Source organism: Chelonia mydas, chromosome 12 (genome assembly GCF_015237465.2).
Source record: "Chelonia mydas isolate rCheMyd1 chromosome 12, rCheMyd1.pri.v2, whole genome shotgun sequence".
Classification (NCBI taxonomy): Eukaryota; Metazoa; Chordata; order Testudines; family Cheloniidae; genus Chelonia; species Chelonia mydas.
Window position 1 is genome coordinate 33,766,416 of NC_051252.2, and position 8,759 is coordinate 33,775,174.

Below are 8,759 nucleotides of genomic sequence, written 5' to 3' on the forward strand. Positions count from 1 at the left end.
AAACAAAATGGATCAAATGCGACGAGATGTGGGAAATGCAGATCCAACATGAAAAGATGAGCTGTGGCAAATTAAAGCTTCTAGGGTCAATGCTACATACCCAGAGGTGGCTCCAGAAGGCAGAAAACTCAGCAAAAAGTGATAACAAAACGAGAGCCTTTGAGCCCACCCTGCTACCATTAAAGTAAATGGGAATTTGGTTTAACCTACAGCGACAATGAATTGTAGTGCTCCTCCTTAAATGTTGGCCCAGAGCGACCACTGAATCTCCCCCCTAAACTCCCTCATCATTCTAAGCCTGAAACACTCCTGGTGAATGTCACAATGTAAATCAAAGGTGCCCATCAGTCACTTCCATTGAACAGTGAAGAAAACCCCTTTCATTGGTTGGCTGTGTTTTAATTTAGGGAGAACTGCGGTGTGAGTTATTTCTAGGAGAGCTTGATCTTCTTCCCTGGTAATAATAGCATGTGGTACATCTACAGTGCAATTAAAAACCCACGGCTGGCCCATGCCAGCTGACTCTGGCTCATGGGGCTCGGATTAAGGGGCTGCTTAATTGCAGAGTAGACATTCAGGCTCAGGGCTGGAGCCTGGGCTCTAGGAACCTGCGAGGTGGGAGGGTCCCTGAATTCAGGCGGCAGCCCAAGCCCGAACATCTACACCACAATTACACAGCCCCTTAGCCCGAGCCCCCACGAGCTGAGTCAGCTGGCACACACCAGCTGCAAGTGTCTAATTGCAGTGGAAACAGACCCTGAGATTCAGGGATGCCCTGCCTGGCCCTCCGCCAGTCACACGGTAATGTTGCTATTCGTGGCAGAGCAGTGGCCACGTTCCATCCTAGCCGTGGTTCCGTGTCATGGGGGTGCTGCCTGAATGGGTGTAGAGACTGTAAAGCACTTTGGGATGAAGGGTGATATTCACTGGAAGACTTTTCAGGAGTGATTGACAGCTGCCCTTCCTCTTTCCATACCTTCTCCCCTCCCCTCATTTCCTTTATATCCAGGGGTAATGAAAAAAATCTGCATTTTCCCCACCCCTAGTAAGTAAGTGCTCTCTGAGTAGCACATGACAGCAAAGAGAAGGAAGACACAAACCTGCATGCACGGTCATGCACATATCCCTTATATTTCCTTTCCCAAGTGCTTTACATACATAGCTTTCAGGGCTGCTCCTGGGTTATCGCCTTCACATCAAGGAATCGCCATAAGCTGCAACACAGTCGTTGCTGTTAAGTGTCACACTGGGACATGCCGGATGGCTGAGCACTTGTGAAAAACTGACCCCAAGTGTCTTAAACGTTGGTATCCACAATTGACGGGTGCGCAGGACGTATCTATTACAGGAAATCCACCCTGTAGGAGAGGAAGTCCCCAGGAGTTTTAAGTCTCTGTGACTGTAACTGAAAACCTTATTTGTGTCCATACAAACATCCAGGCTGGGATCTTCAAAGGACCCTATGGGAACTGGATGCCTGACACCCGTAGGCCCTTTGTAAAATATTCTAACTTGCTTTCCATGATTTCTCAGAGCAGCCAACCTCAGGGGTCATTTATATACAGCGTAGCAGATATTTACCTTTCCCCATTGTAAAGCTGTTGCCTCTCAGGTTCAGAAGGAGTCTATCTCATGGTATGAGCCATTAGCTAATGGACTTTTGACTATGCTTTATTTCATAGACCCTGACTCTTCTTTCACCTCTCCTGTCCAACCTGAATAATCCGAGGCTTTCGATTCTCTCCTCCTCACGTGTAAATCCACCCTGGCCGCATGCCTCCACTCACTCTTGTTCCTATCTCTAGGCCTTTTCCAATTCTGTTTTGGCTTTACTTAAAAAAAAAAAGCCAGTACATCTGAACAGTGTGTTTGAGGCGTGGGTGTACCTTTGAATTCGCTCCCATTTGAGGTCTCTCAGCATTTCACACGGAGGTTTATAAAGATGTTGAAAAGGACCTGTTGATTGCATCTGTCTGTAATTACTAATTGTAGAATGTGACTATGCAGCATGTATTTACTGAATTAAGCTCCGAATGTGAATAGTATGCTGCTGTTTGTTAATTGCCTACCCCAAGAGGTGGCTGACAATGGGGCTTTCATCTCAGCCCACCTCTTCAGGGAAAATAAATACATTTTCCTTTTCATTAACCAGTTTGCTGATGTTTTATCAGCTGTAGCACACATTGTGCGAGGTACTGTTTCAATACGGTGTTATTTTGTACGCAGTAAAATAATTAATAATAAGGGTAAAGTTACACAAAGACAGGTGTGATGAGCAATTCTTAGCACCGAATCCAAAGCCCCTGGAGGTCAATGGGAATCTTTCTATTGTGACAGGGTCAGGCCAGATGGCTACAGGAGAGTGATAGAAGGCAGATATATTAGCCCCAGGTTAAGTAGGTCCCTTTTTCCCTGGGTAAGGTAACAGGGAAGGTTTTTTTTTTTTTTTTAACACTCATATTATATTTATTCATCTATATCTATTGTGATAGGGTCGGGCCAGATGGCTACAGGAGATTAATAGAAGGCAGATATATTAGCCCCAGGTTAAGTAGGTCCCTTTTCCCTGGGTAAGGTAACAGGGAAGGTTCCAGAACAATCAGGAACTTTCTGGAAACAATTAAGGCAGACAGGCTGATTAGAACTCCTGCAGCTAATAAAGAAGCTGCCAGAATCAATAAAGACAGGTAGGCTAATCAGGGCACCTGGGTTTAAAAAGGAGTTCACTTCAGTCCGTGGTGTGTGTGCAAGGAGCTGGGAGCAAGAGGCGCAAGAAGCTGAGAGTGAGAAGGCATACTACTGGAAGACCGATAAGTACAAGCATTATCAGACATCAGGAGGAAGGTCTTGTGGTGAAAATAAAGAAGGTATTGGGAGGAGGCCATGGGGAAGTAGCCCAGGGAGTTGTAGCTGTCACGCAGCTGTTACAGGAGCCACTGTAGACAGCTGCAATCCACAGGGCTCTGGGCTGGAACCCAGAGTAAAGGGTGGGCCCAGGTTCCCCCCATCCCTCCATCCCCCCAACTCCCTGCTTGATACCGGAGGAGTTGAACTGGACTGTTGCTTCCACCAGAGGGAAAGGTCTCTGGCCTGTTCCCTGATCCAGTAGGTGGATCAGCAGAGACTGTGGGGATTGTTCTTCTTCCTTTCCCCATGCTGGCCAGTGATGAGGCTAACTGAGTGAACGACAGATTTGAGCCACGAAAGTGGCCAAACTGAGGCCTGCCATGAACCTCTGAGGTGAGAAAATCCGCCAATAAGCACAGGACCCACCAAGGCAGAGGAGGAACTTTGTCACACTATGAACTTCAGTGGGCTTTGGATCAGGACACTTAGTCATTTGTTCTCAAATAGGGCCAAATTCTCTGCTAGTGTAAACTGCTGCAGCTTGGCCTAAGTCAACAGAGATGCATCAATTTACTCCAGCAGAGCATTTGGCACATAATATTTCTAGTGCAGGAGATCACACAAAAAATGTCCCCTGCTTAACCCTCCTGAAGATTGCTGTTTTATGTTGACATACCATAAGAGTAGACAATCACTATCCAGATGTTTTACAGTGGTAGAAGTCCACCTTTGTCTTCTGGCATGTGCCCTGTTCCATATCACAAGATGAACTTTAAACATTCCTAACTGAGGTTTATCATCTCTGCAGCCGTTAGTTTAAAGGGATCCTGAGCAAAGGCATCTTAGAATATGTTACAGAAATACTGGCAATTCTCCTGACTTACTACATTACCATGTCCCATGTGAGAATGTACTAGTTTTACATCTTTGACAATGCCGAGCCTAACTGCATTCTATTTAGCAGGGTGGCAATGCAAGGCAGACAGAGAGGAGATTCTGTATTTTATAGGGGTAGTGTAGCAATATTTTAGTCAGAGCCAGAAATTCATATTCATCCTTCCGTCTTCACAAAGGAAATTACAGCCAAGATTCTCAAGTTTAAATTGACTTGGTATTTGACACTGAGTAGTATTATGGACCATTGTATTATGCAACAATATTTCTTGTAGGGTCTCAGCCCTTCTGTTTTGATTGCAGCAGAATGATGCAGTGGAAGAAGACAAGACAATATCAACAAGCAAAACAAACACTGTATAAATGAACCAACTATTTCTTCTATAGGTCGGAGAGGAAGAAAAATAGCAATAGACATCTCTACGTATTTTTAAATGCTGCAAAGGTGCTTGGTATTATGGTGATTGGGACTGTATAAATAGATGGATAAATTCCTTACTTTTGTGGTCTAAGCTAAAGCTGATTGATGTAGATAGAAAGACTTCAATGGGCTTTGGATCAGGCCCCTAGAGTTCCAGAGCCATATTCACCTTGACTATCTTGAAGGCCTATCTAGTCTATCAGACTACCTAACTCTGGTACCTCCATCACCACAGCATCTACACCACCATCCACACACCCACAGTAACTAATATAAACACTATTACTCATGTCTATGTCAATACAACCATTAATTTTTAAGTCCCTGGAATTCAGAGGAGGACGCTCAATGAGCCAGAGCCAGTGGAATTTCGATGAAGACATGCATTACAGTCCTTCACTTGTGACAGAGCCTCAAGTTTCCTTCTCTACATCTTCAAACTGTAGATCACTGAAATAGCACCAACACCTTTCTTGCCACAGAATCCCTGCAAATAACTAAACACAACAATGTCCAGAAATGAAGCAACCTTTTCTCCACTCGCTTATGCTTTCTCAGCTATTGTCTTCCTTAAAACAAGAGAAAATTATTTATTTTCTTTGACTAGTGTTCTGGCATTTCATGGAAGTATTCTCTGCAAAGCACACTCATTCTACGGCTGCACTTTAGCATGGTTCTCTGAACCCTATCTCTGAAGTCCATAATGCCAAAGACAATGCTAGCAAACACCATATGTGGAGCACTTTTATCTGCACTGCACCAAGTCTGGATGCATAAGCAGAGCAGGATTTTTAATCATTTATGGAAATGTGGAACAGCACTTCATGGCATATTAGTGAAGAATTGTTTGCTGTTTGAGACTTGTGTTGATGCATTTTGCACTAATGAAACTTGCACTAAAGACCAAATTGGACACTGGTGTCAATATATATACACATATGAACAAGGGTTATTTTGCAATGGTTCAATGTCCACAATTATATTAAGTAATTTATGGGATTAAGAACAGTAGACAGAATGCTACTGAAGAGATCCTCTAATAACCAATGAAAAAAATCCAGATTTTTTGTTCTAAAGGCTTGTTTCACAAAACGAGCATTAGCCAAGCAGCCTTTCCCAAATCTTCCGCATTGTCAGAGCACTTGACTCAAAATGAATGTACAGAGAGTGGCTTCTGAGACCCTCACCACGGCATCTGTTATACAGCATGTTGCATCCAAAAGCCACCTGTGTATTCATAGATAATGTTAGGCGTTTGCATGTCAAACTGGGTCTTTGTGAGAATTTCTGAAGTTCTATCTAGATAAGTCTCTCCTGCCAAATATATTGATGGGGTTTCCAACCTAGTGATAATATGATGGTTCTAAGCCTTTTTAACTTGACTGCCTTGCTGGGTGTTTTCTGCCTGCCTATCTGCTTTGGTTTGTATTGCTGTTGGTTTTTTTCCGCCCTTGCTTTCAGCCTGGCTTTCTTGTTCTGCCTGCTCCTTTACTGTAGCACAGTCTGTACTCTCCAATCCTCGTAGGCTCACTTGGATCAGAATTCAAGCTGGAGTAGTTCTTCTCTCGAATGGCTTCCACATTCGATCTTCATTTGCTCTTTAATATTTGGCTCAAAAGCCACAAACAGAAAGCGACGGCTTGTTCTCTTGTCGCCTTTCACCATTTTCAATACAAGCACTAAACGAGAAGGAAATCTCTGACCCGAGCTGTCAGAGCTAAATTCCGTAACTATGCTGAAGATCCCAAGAAAATAATACAGTAAAAATGTCTCGGGGTAGGAGAAAAAAAATATGCAAAAAAAAATAAATAAATAAAATCGGTGCTGAAGACAACGCAGGACATTGTGCGATAGGCGTTAGGGGCAGAGTTGAGAGTGATATAGAGATTCTGGTCTCTGTTGCAATTTACATGAAGTATCTTTTTAAAAGGGAATTAGGTCCTGATCCAAAACCCTTTGTAGTCAATGGAAAGAGGTTTAGTGCAGATGTTGGGTTCTGCCAGTCCCCAGAACTGCCCAGGAGCAGGAAAGCATAATGGTGGCAGAAAGCCACCATACCCTCCACTCCCCCTGGGCTGAAAGCCCTGAGCTATGCTTCCTGGAGGCAGAGAATGCCATCTCCCCTGAGTTTTCAAAGATGCAAATGTGGAATTGCACACAGCCAAAATGCATGGAGCTAACTTGCATGCACTGTAACCAGAATCCGGCACACCTTCGTGGGTTTGTTTATATGAACCATATATGTTCACTTTTGTGGGGCATGTACGCATGTTTAAAACAAGACCCTCGGTCTCTTGCAAATCTCCATGCCTTTTAAATATGGTACATGATTCTTCTTCAATTCTTGGCCCAAACCATCATGCAGTGTTGCTAGGCTGCTAAAACAGTCCCCCCAGTCAACAATGAATTAAGTGAATGTGAAGTGCTCTGAAATCCATTGATGTAAAGGTTGCTGTGAATGAAAAAAAAAAAAAATTCTTTTGATTCTTATTCATTTGTAATGTCAATGACTTACTTTTAAGAAATTACATCTCTCCTGCCTTGTACAATATAGAATTTTTGCATTTATCTTATTATATCTAAATTAACAGCATCCCCAAGCAGGTGTTACATTTGGAAGGCAACATACTGTAAGCAATTAGAGAATTGTGTGTAAATATATAATTTGTCTGAGGAAAGGAAAGCTCTTTGTTGCGATTAAGTCTGATTTAAAATTTCACTTTAAAAGCTAACCAATTCCTAAAATGGGAAGAGCAGAAATGGCTGGAGGACCACCCCGTATATTTGTACAGCACTTAACACCGTGGGGTCCTGAGTCAGGCCTTGGGCTCCTAGTTGCCACATTAATACTAATCAGTAAGAATAACATATCTGCTTTTATCCAGCTGGTGGGAAGTCCATACCTCAATATGCTGCAGGGCTCTCAGGCTAGCCTCCAGGGGGACTCTGCTCTTTGCAGAGATGATGAGAGAGAACATACATGCTTGTCAACTATCTCCTCCTCAGTAAGCAGGAGTGTATTCCTGGCATGTACATGTTCCAGGAGTATTCTTGCTGACATGGGATAGGAAGGGATGTCTGGGTAGGGGAGGTGGACATGTTCTGGGTCTTGACTGAAAAACAACAAGGTGTTAAAGTGAACCCAAGAGCTGAGTCATTTCTTCTGCATAGATTTTACACATAGCCTTGAACTCTCAGAGGATAAAAAATATCTACAATTTCCACCAGGGGCACTGAACCGTAATCTAGCACTGCTGCGTAAAGCCTCTTGGGGCAGCTGCAAATATAGGTACATGGATTTACAGTTCCATTTACAAGCTCAGTATCACACTTTGCAGGGATTGCAAAATATGTTAGGATTACTAATGCAACTTCACAGTATACCCGTGAGGTATGTGCTATTATCCCTAGTTTACAGATGGTGAAATGAAGGTTCAGAGTTGTTAAATCACTTGCCCAAAATCACACACTGTGTCACAAAAGTAGGAATTAAATCTCTCCCCACCACCCCCCCACCCTTCACCGGCTAACCACTAGGCAACACTTTCCTTGCAGCGATGTCCTTGACCTTGGTACTAGAGAGTTCCCCTGGGCAGATGCTTGCCACAGTGCATCCCAAAAATCAGTTAGATTAGTGGCCACTGTAACTAGCAACAGCTGCATAAACATAGCCACACAGTGTAAAAGTGAAGCAAAAATATAGCCACTCCAGTAAATAGATAGTAGCCTGCGCCAAGTTCTCCACATTGGCACAATTTATCTCTACTGCCAACCCCTAACAGCATGTAAATTACACCACATTGGGCTCAGTTTAACACCCTTACACTCAGCCAACCTTTCCTAATTGATTCAGGAGCGACTAAGGCAGCCTAACCAAGTCTAAACGGGTGTAATTTACAGACTGCGAGTACCGGAAGAAGGTATGAATTACAGTAATTTAGATTCACCTCTATGTTTGGCCCAGGATCTAAGGGTGCAAGTGAGCTCCAATCCTGAGTTATGTTGGTGCTGTTCCTTGAAGCCATTCACTGAGCTCTGTGACCGAAGTTAGTTGGAGCTGCACTCACTTGGCTGAGGGCAAAATAGGACATATGGCATTTCTTTGGCCAGGTTATTTGGGGACCAAAACTGCGTTGCAATCATTCAAGGCCATGTCAGACGCCTGGAAAGAGCATCTTCTTCCTGCAGCAGTCAGATCGGCCTGGGTGACTAACTACAGCAATGCTTGTAGAATAGCATCTGTCATTGCTAAAGCAACATTTCTACGTGCCATGCAAAAGGCAACAGGCAAACGTGTCACATGCGCATCTATTGGTAAGTTGAGAAGATGCACGTAGCAAGCATTAACTTAGCCACAAAAAACCATTCTCCTCCAATACCTTCAGAGTTGGAGCCTCAGTTTTGCTTTGCCTTTACAGATGCAGTTTTCCACATGATGAATAGCATATAGCAAATTAATATTTAAGAATCCAGCTCTGAGAAGTAATTACTCAGCTAACACAAAGTTCATGTTATTGATGCTTTTCTCCTTAAGAGACTTTTTGAGGGCTAGTCTACAAACTAAATTAAGACATTTAAAACAGGGGGGTATTACACA